The sequence below is a fragment of the Argopecten irradians genome, chromosome 6 (assembly GCF_041381155.1).
Source record: "Argopecten irradians isolate NY chromosome 6, Ai_NY, whole genome shotgun sequence".
Classification (NCBI taxonomy): Eukaryota; Metazoa; Mollusca; class Bivalvia; order Pectinida; family Pectinidae; genus Argopecten; species Argopecten irradians.
The window spans coordinates 8412373-8425467 of record NC_091139.1 but is presented as its reverse complement, the minus strand read 5'-3'; the positions used below and the strand labels follow the sequence as shown (position 1 = coordinate 8425467).

General features: G+C 35.8%; 1 protein-coding gene across 2 annotated transcripts in view; it reads left to right on the top strand.

The window, feature by feature from the left end:
* LOC138324885 (uncharacterized) overlaps positions 1 to 13095 on the top strand; it is a 34361-nt gene that overhangs the window by 10843 nt on the left and 10423 nt on the right. Inside the window, exon 1 of one of the 2 annotated variants that reach the window (XM_069270111.1) lies at positions 11108 to 11254. The exons of the other annotated variant lie outside the window; for it this stretch is intronic. The gene's annotated coding sequence lies outside the window, so the exon portion shown is untranslated. Of the gene's footprint in view, positions 1 to 11107; positions 11255 to 13095 lie in introns of those variants that run through there. 2 annotated transcript variants of the gene reach the window in all.

Here is a 13095-nt window from a genome sequence, read left to right as displayed (position 1 = left end):
AGTTTATGTAAAGACATTACTCTGCGGATATCGATTTCTAGTTCAATACTGTGTGCTCGTAAACGGTCCTCATATATGGAAATATTCTATATTCGATAATCTGTTCGTCTGTCCTCGGTCCCAAATCGTAATCGTGGTCAGAACTTACCTTGTGTTTAGAAAACCCAATTGCTACTATGAAATGAATTATGATAAATTGACATTCACCGAATACTAGTAAATATATGATATCAAATAAATTATACAGAATGTACATACATATAATAAATGTAAGTACCATTCTCTATCTGAAGAACGCACGCCTATGGTACAGTCATTGTCTTACGTTATTGTTTTATACTTGGACAAACTACAATAGTCGCCATCAACTTGTTCGCGTTTTTAATTGGTAGATGATACATAACACTGGCCAGAATCCTATTTTTACGTGTTTGTTTTTTCCCTGTTGTACTGTATCAACTACGAAATCCTATTTTACCCGACGTTGTGCATTGACCGAAGTTTGAATAGAGAGAACAGAGGACGCTATAACTTCAGGAACTCTAGGTCTGCGTCCCTCTCTCTGTGAGTCTCAGTGCCGATTAATACGATCAATCAAACTATCTTCATCTAGTTAGATATCATGTCCGTATCATGCTTTAATCCGTTCTTGGGCGTTTGTTCTATTCACGACCAAAATTATCAAAATTCAAGTACGGCATTTTTTTTTACTTTTTGTGTACACGACCTCCCGGGAACTCATTTCCGTAGTTTTACCTCGAATTCTTGTAAGATTTTATAATGCAATATTCTATAAATAGAGGTTTAACACTGACTATTATAATACTCTTGTTGCAATTAGCATTGTAGCATCTTACAGACGTTTGTCGAAAAGGTAATTTTGAAATGGCATAAATTAAATTATATTTTTTATTGTTTAATAATTGATATTCGGCTCCAAAAGACGAACACAGTGAATTTAAGGTATGTGGAATATCCCTATAAAATTCGTATAAGAAACGTGATCGTCCTCTCAGTTGAACACGTACACCTTGAGTGGTCGGCTAGAGAACAATGGTTCCGGGTAGGTTGGGTTCTTGTCAAGTTGATACCCTAGACAGTGTCTTAGGACGATAACCATGGTTAAGTTAGAGGTTTCAGACACAGATCTGCCCCTCGAATTAGTTTAGTGAACTTTTATAGATTTTTTACAGCGGGCTTGGGAATCTTTTATCTATCGAAGATGTGGCGTTTAGTCCAGATAGACACTCCAATCCTACAGTATAAACGGGATGTATAGTCTAGATATACACTCCAATCCTACAGTATAAACAGGATATGTAGTCTAGATAGACACTCCAATCCTACAGTATAAACAGGATATGTAGTCTAGGTAGACACTCCAATCCTACAGTATAAACAGGATACGTAGTCTAGGTAGACGCTCCAATCCTACAGTATAAACAGGATACGTAGTCTAGGTAGACACTCCAATCCTACAGTATAATCAGGATACGTAGTCTAGATAGACACTCCAATCCTACAGTATAAACAGGGATGTATAGTCTAGATAGACACTCCAATCCTATATACCAATCCTACAGTATAAACAGGATATGTAGTCTAGATAGACACTCCAATCCTACAGTATAATCAGGATATGTAGTCTAGATAGACACTCCAATCCTACAGTATAAACAGGATACGTAGTCTAGATAGACACTCCAATCCTACAGTATAAACAGGATACGTAGTCTAGATAGACACTCCAATCCTACAGTATAAACAGATACGTAGTCTAGATAGACACTCCAATCCTTCTGTATAAACAGGATACGTAGTCTAGATAGACACTCCAATCCTACAGTATAAACAGGATGTGTAGTCTAGATAGACGCTCCAATCCTACAGTATAAACAGGATACGTAGTCTAGATAGACACTCCAATCCTTCAGTATAAACAGGATACGTAGTCTAGGTAGTCGCTCCAATCCTACAGTATAAACAGGAAACGTAGTCTAAATAGACACTCCAATCCTACAGTATAAACAGGATACGTAGTCTAGATAGACACTCCAATCCTTCAGTATAAACAGGATACGTAGTCTAGATAGACACTCCAATCCTACAGTATAAACAGGAAACGTAGTCTAGATAGACACTCCAATCCTTCAGTATAAACAGGATACGTAGTCTAGGTAGTCGCTCCAATCCTACAGTATAAACAGGAAACGTAGTCTAAATAGATACTCCAATCCTACAGTATAAACAGGATACGTAGTCTAGGTAGACACTCCAATCCTGCAGTATAAACAGGATATGTAGTCTAGGTAGACACTCCAATCCTACAGTATAAACAGGATACGTAGTCTAGATAGACACTCCAATCCTACAGTATAAACAGGATATGTAGTCTAGATAGACACTCCTATCCTACAGTATAATCAGGATATATAGTCTAGGTAGACACTCCAATACTGCAGTATAAACAGGATATGTAGTCTAGATAGACACTCCAATCCTACAGTATAAACAGGATACGTAGTCTAGGTAGACACTCCAATCCTACAGTATAAACAGGATACGTAGTCTAGATAGACACTCCAACCCTACAGTATAAATGGATATGTAGTCTACATAGACACTCCAATCCTACAGTATAAACAGGATATGTAGTCTAGATAGACACTCCAATCCTACAGTATAAACAGGATACGTAGTCTAGATAGACACTCCAATCCTACAGTATAAACAGGATATGTAGTCTAGATAGACACTCCAATCCTACAGTATAAACAGGATATGTAGTCTAGATAGACACTCCAATCCTACAGTATAAACAGGATATGTAGTCTAGATAGACACTCCAATCCTACAGTATAAACAGGATATGTAGTCTAGATAGACACTCCAATCCTACAGTATAAACAGGATACGTAGTCTAGATAGACACTCCAATCCTACAGTATAAACAGGATATGTAGTCTAGGTAGACACTCCAATCCTACAGTATAAACAGGATATGTAGTCTAGATAGACACTCCAATCCTACAGTATAAACAGGATATGTAGTCTAGATAGACACTCCAATCCTACAGTATAAACAGGATATGTAGTCTAGATATACACTCCAATCCTACAGTATAAAAACAGGATACGTAGTCTAGGTAGACACTCCAATCCTACAGTATAAACAGGATATGTAGTCTAGATAGACACTCCAATCCTACAGTATAAACAGGATATGTAGTCTAGATAGACACTCCAATCCTACAGTATAAACAGGATATGTAGTCTAGATACACACTCCAATCCTACAGTATAAACAGGATACGTAGTCTAGGTAGACACTCCAATCCTACAGTATAAATAGGATATGTAGTCTAGATAGACACTCCAATCCTACAGTATAAACAGGATATGTAGTCTAGATAGACACTCCAATCCTACAGTATAAACAGGATATGTAGTCTAGATAGACACTCCAATCCTACAGTATAAACAGGATACGTAGTCTAGGTAGACACTCCAATCCTACAGTATAAACAGGATATGTAGTCTAGATAGACACTCCAATCCTACAGTATAAACAGGATATGTAGTCTAGATAGACACTCCAATCCTACAGTATAAACAGGATATGTAGTCTAGATAGACACTCCAATCCTACAGTATAAACAGGATACGTAGTCTAGGTAGACACTCCAATCCTACAGTATAAACAGGATGTGTAGTCTAGATAGACACTCCAATCCTACAGTATAAACAGGATACGTAGTCTAGATAGACACTCCAATCCTACAGTATAAACAGGATATGTAGTCTAGATAGACACTCCAATCCTACAGTATAAACAGGATGTGTAGTCTAGGTAGACACTCCAATCCTACAGTATAAACAGGATGTGTAGTCTAGGTAGACACTCCAATCCTACAGTATAAACAGGATACGTAGTCTAGATAGACACTCCAATCCTACAGTATAAACAGGATACGTAGTCTAGATAGACACTCCAATCCTACAGTATAAACAGGATACGTAGTCTAGGTAGACACTCCAATCCTACAGTATAAACAGGATACGTAGTCTAGATAGACACTCCAATCCTACAGTATAAACAGGATACGTAGTCTAGATAGACACTCCAATCCTACAGTATAAACAGGATACGTAGTCTAGATAGACACTCCAATCCTACAGTATAAACAGGATACGTAGTCTAGTGGACACTCCAATCCTACAGTATAAACAGGATATGTAGTCTAGATAGACACTCCAATCCTACAGTATAAACAGGATAGTAGTCTTACACCATCTATAACAAGTATAGATAGACACTCCAATCCTACAGTATAAACAGGATAGTAGTCTAGGACATCCAATCCTACAGTATAAAAGATAGTAGTTAGATGACTCCAATCCTACAGTATAAACAGGATACGTAGTCTAGATAGACACTCCAATCCTACAGTATAAACAGGATACGTAGTCTAGGTAGACACTCCAATCCTACAGTATAAACAGGATACGTAGTCTAGATAGACACTCCAATCCTACAGTATAAACAGGATACGTAGTCTAGATAGACACTCCAATCCTACAGTATAAACAGGATACGTAGTCTAGATAGACACTCCAATCCTACAGTATAAACAGGATATGTAGTCTAGATAGACACTCCAATCCTACAGTATAAACAGGATACGTAGTCTAGATAGACACTCCAATCCTACAGTATAAACAGGATACGTAGTCTAGATAGACACTCCAATCCTACAGTATAAACAGGATACGTAGTCTAGATAGACACTCCAATCCTACAGTATAAACAGGATACGTAGTCTAGATAGACACTCCAATCCTACAGTATAAACAGGATAGTAGTCTAGGTAGACACTCCAATCCTACAGTATAAACAGGATATGTAGTCTAGATAGACACTCCAATCCTACAGTATAAACAGGATATGTAGTCTAGATAGACACTCCAATCCTACAGTATAAACAGGATATGTAGTCTAGATAGACACACCTCCAATCCTACAGTATAAACAGGATACGTAGTCTAGGTAGACACTCCAATCCTACAGTATAAACAGGATACGTAGTCTAGATAGACACTCCAATCCTACAGTATAAACAGGATATGTAGTCTAGATAGACACTCCAATCCTACAGTATAAACAGGATATGTAGTCTAGATAGACACTCCAATCCTACAGTATAAACAGGATATGTAGTCTAGATAGACACTCCAATCCTACAGTATAAACAGGATATGTAGTCTAGATAGACACTCCAATCCTACAGTATAAACAGGATACGTAGTCTAGATAGACACTCCAATCCTACAGTATAAACAGGATACGTAGTCTAGGTAGACACTCCAATCCTACAGTATAAACAGGATATTTAGTCTAGGTAGACACTCCAATCCTACAGTATAAACAGGATATGTAGTCTAGATAGACACTCCAATCCTACAGTATAAACAGGATATGTAGTCTAGATAGACACTCCAATCCTACAGTATAAACAGGAATTACGTAGTCTAGTAGACACTCCAATCCTACAGTATAAACAGGATACGTAGTCTAGATAGACACTCCAATCCTACAGTATAAACAGGATATGTAGTCTAGTAGACACTCCAATCCTACAGTATAAACAGATGATAGTAGTCTAGGTAGACACTCCAATCCTACAGTATAAACAGGATATGTAGTCTAGATAGACACTCCAATCCTACAGTATAAACAGGATATGTAGTCTAGATAGACACTCCAATCCTACAGTATAAACAGGATACGTAGTCTAGATAGACACTCCAATCCTACAGTATAAACAGGATACGTAGTCTAGATAGACACTCCAATCCTACAGTATAAACAGGATATGTAGTCTTAAACAGGATACATAGTCTAGATAGACATCCAATCCTACAGTATAAACAGGATACGTAGTCTAGGTAGACACTCCAATCCTACAGTAGAAACAGGATACGTAGTAGTCTAGGTAGACACTCCAATCCTACAGTATAAACAGGATACGTAGTCTAGATAGACACTCCAATCCTACAGTATAAACAGGATAGTAGTCTAGATAGACACTCCAATCCTACAGTATAAACAGGATATGTAGTCTAGATAGAAACACTCCAATCCTACAGTATAAACAGGATAGTAGTCTAGATAGACACTCCAATCCTACAGTATAAACAGGATAGTAGTCTAGATAGACACTCCAATCCTACAGTATAAACAGGATATGTAGTCTAGATAGACACTCCAATCCTACAGTATAAACAGGATACGTAGTCTAGATAGACACTCCAATCCTACAGTATAAACAGGATACGTAGTCTAGATAGACACTCCAATCCTACAGTATAAACAGGATATGTAGTCTAGATAGACACTCCAATCTATATCCTCCAATCCTACAGTATAAACAGGATATGTAGTCTAGATAGACACTCCAATCCTACAGTATAAACAGGATATGTAGTCTAGATAGACACTCCAATCCTACAGTATAAACAGGATACGTAGTCTAGATAGACACTCCAATCCTACAGTATAAACAGGATAGTAGTCTAGATAGACACTCCAATCCTACAGTATAAACAGGATATGTAGTCTAGATAGACACTCCAATCCTACAGTATAAACAGGATAGTAGTCTAGTAGACACTCCAATCCTACAGTATAAACAGGATAGTAGTCTAGATAGACACTCCAATCCTACAGTATAAACAGGATATATAGTCTAGATAGACACTCCAATCCTACAGTATAAACAGGATATGTAGTCTAGATAGACACTCCAATCCTACAGTATAAACAGGATATGTAGTCTAGATAGACACTCCAATCCTACAGTATAAACAGGATATAGTCTAGTAGACACTCCAATCCTACAGTATAAACAGGATATTAGTCTAGATAAACTCCAATCAGTACTCATATCCTACAGTATAAACAGGATACGTAGTCTAGATAGACACTCCAATCCTACAGTATAAACAGGATATGTAGTCTAAGGATAGAACTCAATCCTACAGTATAAACAGGATAGTAGTCTAGATAGACACCAATCCTACAGTATAAACAGGATACGTAGTCTAGATAGACACTCCAATCCTACAGTATAAACAGGATATGTAGTCTAGATAGACACTCCAATCCTACAGTATAAACAGGATACGTAGTCTAGATAGACACTCCAATCCTACAGTATAAACAGGATACGTAGTCTAGATAGACACTCCAATCCTACAGTATAAACAGGATACGTAGTCTAGATAGAACTCCAATCCTACAGTATAAACAGGATATGTAGTCTAGATAGACACTCCAATCCTACAGTATAAACAGGATATGTAGTCTAGATAGACACTCCAATCCTACAGTATAAACAGGATATGTAGTCTAGATAGACACTCCAATCCTACAGTATAAACAGGATATGTAGTCTAGATAGACACTCCAATCCTACAGTATAAACAGGATATGTAGTCTAGATAGACACTCCAATCCTACAGTATAAACAGGATATGTAGTCTAGATAGACACTCCAATCCTACAGTATAAACAGGATATGTAGTCTAGATAGACACTCCAATCCTACAGTATAAACAGGATATGTAGTCTAGATAGACACTCCAATCCTACAGTATAAACAGGATAGTAGTCTAGATAGACACTCCAATCCTACAGTATAAACAGGATATGTAGTCTAGATAGACACTCCAATCCTACAGTATAAATAGGATACATAGTCTAGATAGACACTCCAATCCTTCTGTATAAACAGGATATGTAGTCTAGATAGACACTCCAATCCTACAGTATAAACAGGATATGTAGTCTAGATAGACACTCCAATCCTACAGTATAAACAGGATACGTAGTCTAAGTAGACACTCCAATCCTACAGTATAAACAGGATATTTATACGATACATTATAACAAAACTTTGGTATTAGCGAAACACGTGATCTGCACGTGTGCCGTGCGTGCATGTCGCATACAGTACTTGTCAGAAAGTACATCTTCTTTGGAGACTGCACGTTATAGCTACCAATAAGATAGACTTGTGGCGATAGATGTTGATCGTTCAATTTTCACATATGAAAGCAATCAACTTCTTAATGACTTATAGATTAGTCAATATTGACTAATTTATAGTATTGTGTACAGATAGTAATTAATGAGCATTGACATGTGTAGAAACTTGTCGTACAAACTTTGTCGTCTGAGGTTGCTCAAGTGACCGTATGCTATTACATGTGTGATTTGTTTTCTAAAAATATATCTTCTATTTGATAAATATTCTATGGTTGGTTTCTGTCGAGGAATCACCATTTAAAAATCTTTCGTACTGTATCGCTGTACCATCTCTTTACGCTCCAGTGATCACGCTCTTATTACATCGTCTCGGATGGTTGGATTAGACATATATTACATGACATCCCTTTTGTGGTACACAAACTATTGCTCTACATCCCTTAGGAAAAATAAAACAACCAACAAAAACATTGACAAATTCACAGTATTTTTACCACTTTTTAATTGAATTTAAATATACGATCAACAAGGTAAAATATGTACGCTGTATCCATACCCGAGCCGAATTCGCTTCAAGTTAAGCGTCTCTTTTTACTTTTCAGACAAGACCTAATTAAAGAAATGCATATATTTGTTGGCTTTCATGTCCAAATATTAGCATTATATATATTTTTGAAAATAACAAAAAAATCGTCAAAGTTATGTTATTTATTGGGTGTACAGCCACAGGCGTTTGACTCTATAGATATGTTTCTCTCCATATATGTACACAGTATTGCATATATAGGGAGAAAAATGTCTATAGAGTCAAACGCCTGTGGTACAGCAGTCTGATTTCTTCGCTTTAGAACGTGATGCTCCACTAATATTCAATGATACTTGACCCCATTACTGATGACAAACACTGAAATAAGACAGCGGTCGTGTACAATTTGTTCTCGTGATAAAGACGAATTGGGTTATTAAACATGTAACAATATCGTTATACATAAAAATTCTTACATTTTTCCCAAGTGACACACTAAACAGTGCGTAACAAGACAAATTGACAATAATTATACTATTAGTACGTTTAATTTTAAAACAATTATTGTCGGATGTGACGTTTTGAAACATTATTACAGAACAGCTACGTGCATATGTAATTGTATCAAAGAGTCACATTACGAACATACTGCAGTCTACCAAAAAGTCACATTACGACCATACTGCATCCCACAAATAACTGTATTATGAACATACTGTAGTCTCCCAAATAGTCACATTACAAGCATACTGCAGTCTCCCAAAGAGTCTTCTAAATAGTCGCATTACGAATAAAGTGCAGTCTTATAAATAGTCACATTACGATAAACTGCAGTCTTCTAAATAGTCACATTACGATAAACTGCAGTCTTCTAAATAGTCACATTACGATAAACTGCAGTCTTCTAAATAGTCACATTACGAATAAACTGAAGTCTTCTAAATAGTCACATTATGAATAAACTGCAGTCTTCTAAATAGCCACATTACGAATAAACTGCAGTCTTCTAAATAGTCACAATAAGAATAAACTGTAGTCTAACGAATAGTCATATTACGACCATACTGCAATCTAGCAACACGTCACCCTAGACGTTATCTAACCAACCACGATTTATCCAGGACTTTTTCCAATACAAATTATCATTAGCTTCTGTAGACGTCCTACTGCAGAAACTTTCGTGTTGTGAAAAGGGATTCATTAATAAGCTACGTAATTCTTGTAACCAATGTTTGAAGTATTTTGGTTACGTTCAAATGGACTTGGCCTACAGAAAAGAAAATTCTTGGTGAACTGTCTTTGGGTGGTGAGGATATTGTCCGGTTGGTCGTTTAAAAGACTTCTTCTCATTAACCAATACACTGAAATTCATGGTACGACTGCAATGTTGAGGACATCTTGCATTATCATTTTCTGTCAAACTTCAAACTTAATTAGTATCATTACAAAATACATTGTGTAGGGAAACATGTTTACAACATTCAACAAATGCAACATTAAAGAAGGAGGACAAATTGTATAACTTTTTAAAGATAACTTTGATAAATTTACATAAATCTGTGAATATTTTTATATTCGTAGAGTCATTAGATATGAAAATTTAAAAATATTTAGCCTCGTGTAGAAGTCAGAGATTTAGATAGTTAATATTATTATTATCTTAATTTCTGATAGAATTTTCTTTCTAAGGTTAAGAACAGGCACTTCATAGATAATGAGTTCATCACCAATATCATTGGTATCACTTTAAAATTATACTAATCCTTTATCAAAGGTCGCAGCCAGAGGCTATGTGTTGTCACATTTTTCTAATAAAAGACTCAAGGGTAGCATACATCCCCGGAAAGCATTGCTCAATGGTACATGTAGTTTATAACTATTTAGAGTTCAACATGCACGTTTTCGTTTCTTGGAAAGCAACTGGAAATGTATCATATGAAATGACCTCTTCAAGCTCACAAGGATCGAATATTTCAAATCCAATTGTTAAAGTTATATGTGCCGTATTTTTGATACCTACGAATTAAGATGAGCTTTTAATATGTTATTCATCACCAAAAGTTACTAACATTTAGAAAATTACAGTACTTTCAATGCATTGGATTTAATTTTACAAGTACAACAAAGAGTAGAAAATGATTTTTAGCAATACTGCTCAAAATCATTATAATTTTCGCCCAGTTACGGCACATAAAACTTTAAGATAAATGTGTACATCTGGACTTTAACTACATATATTGATAGTTTACCTGTATACAATAACTCTTAGGTGAATTACATATGTAGCTAATATATCGCTCTTCTCCATCTGTTATAACAATCAAGAATGTGCCATCATGCATGCATAGTCAACCAAAACTATGAATATTTTCAGTTTAACTCAAGTTTCAAAATAACTTCATGAATAAAATTCCGTCCTCTGAAACTATCATAAAAGTGACACGGGAACTGTGATAAAATTGACATTGAATACAACAGACACAGATCGCCATATCTTTTCATCTTAATGGGTTTCGCGGAGAAATACATATCTACGGTATGTACCGTGTGACCTTTGACCTTGAAGTGACATATCACCCCCGGGCTGTCACTGCACTCGTATAAGTATCTAGATACGCATGCTGGTGTGTCAAATCGAGATTTAGCCTAGGTAGGATAGTTTCCACTCTCCACAAATCGAGGTAAGTGTGTACTGTTAGCCTTGTCTTATTGTGAAGATTTCTAAATTGCGTTTGGTACATTAGACAGGAAATTCGATGGCGCACTTTAAATTTGTCAAGATCTGCGGTTTTCGTACATTAAACTGCTCTGCATCGCCTACAAGGACCTACATGTATGTTCATATGCACACATTATATAACTGGGATATATGTAATGTATCCTGTTTATCTGGAGAATAAACAGTTTTTACCCGGGTAGATGTGCTGCATCTTATACCGTAAAACAGAAATTCAGACATGTAAATTAAGTCAGCCTATGGATGATTTCTTTCATCATTATATTCTTGTAGTTAGATTGCCTATATTGTAAGCGTCATGAGACAAGATAAATACGCACATAATTTTACAATTTCGATCGTTTTGTTTAAAACGTTTTGAATTCTTCGGATGCGTTATGTGTCGGTGATAATTTTGAAATGAACGCGAGTACATTTCCCAGAACAACATCATTACATTATACTCAGTACGGACCCCACCATCATGTTTGTTTATTTGATGTAACAGCTGCTGTTATAAAACCTATATTTCAGTGTTTCGTTTGATAAAAATAATATTGTTGTCCCTAGACATATGATACAAAGCAATAAATGCCTATTGATATACGGACGAGTCTCGGTCAAAGCTCGAGCCTTCTAACAGTCACATTTTTGTACTTAAAACTGGTTCGCACCTTTCTGTAAACAACACGTCTATCAACACCTAGATCTTTATTTAAACATTAACTTGATTACATTTTTCCTGTTTTGGAGATATAACATGATACAATAACCTGAGTGTACTCTAAGTAAACCGCGAGGCGGTTTATGATGGGAGTGCACTCAGATTTTGGTGTTATATCCCCATAACATTAAAAAATCTATTCAAATTAATACTTATAATTCAATTTACTCAAAAAATAATCTCTTCAATGTTCAAAATTCATTTTATGACTCTTGTCTATGAAATCATTATCCCGTCATCTAAGCCAATCAGAAGCGACGTTACAAACAGCGACGCCATTTTGGGGCTGATTTTGAAGCCAATGAAAATGCTCGTAACAAAATAGAATTATATAGTAATAAGCGTATGTCTCTTAGTGACACTGGAGAAAAACATTTCACTATTTTAAGATCAAATTCAATGAATCTAACTTTTAATGCAGTTCATCCAAACAAATATAAGTTTGATAGCAATAATAATATCAAATAGATTAAAAATACACGTCTTATTGCAAAGCATTGAAAACAACTATAAATGTCAACAAATTCAAATGTAGCCCTATCTCGTGACGATGCATTTTTGAAAACCATCGAACATCACGCACACGATCGTGACATTACAAGAATCATATTAGACAATTTATTAAGAAGCGTGTTTAAGGCTACCATATCGTGTTAAAGTAACCATAGATTCCCTGGGAAAGCGGTTTGTGTTAAAGATGCTCCACCGCCGACAGAGCATAAAGGATATTCATCATTTGAACAATAATTGGTGTTTAATCGTGTATATATATGTCTAATTAACACAAAAAATAATATAAAATAATTTATTTCGCCTTTGGTGCATGCGCAATCAGTACTTCATTCCATATAGGATATAGTGACACGGAATTTTTTCGGGATGCAATTAATTATTTTTCATATTTTTAACTTGAAGTAAAATGAGAAGCTCAAACTTTTCAATGGTAATAATGGTGTAAAGTAGGTAACTTTTTTAATTGAAGAAAAATACCAAATCGTCTGCTCCTGTTTTTGATAGTGAAAAAATAACATTTGTCAGATGTGGAGCATCTTTAAGTATATGTCGGACTATACTTTAAGTTT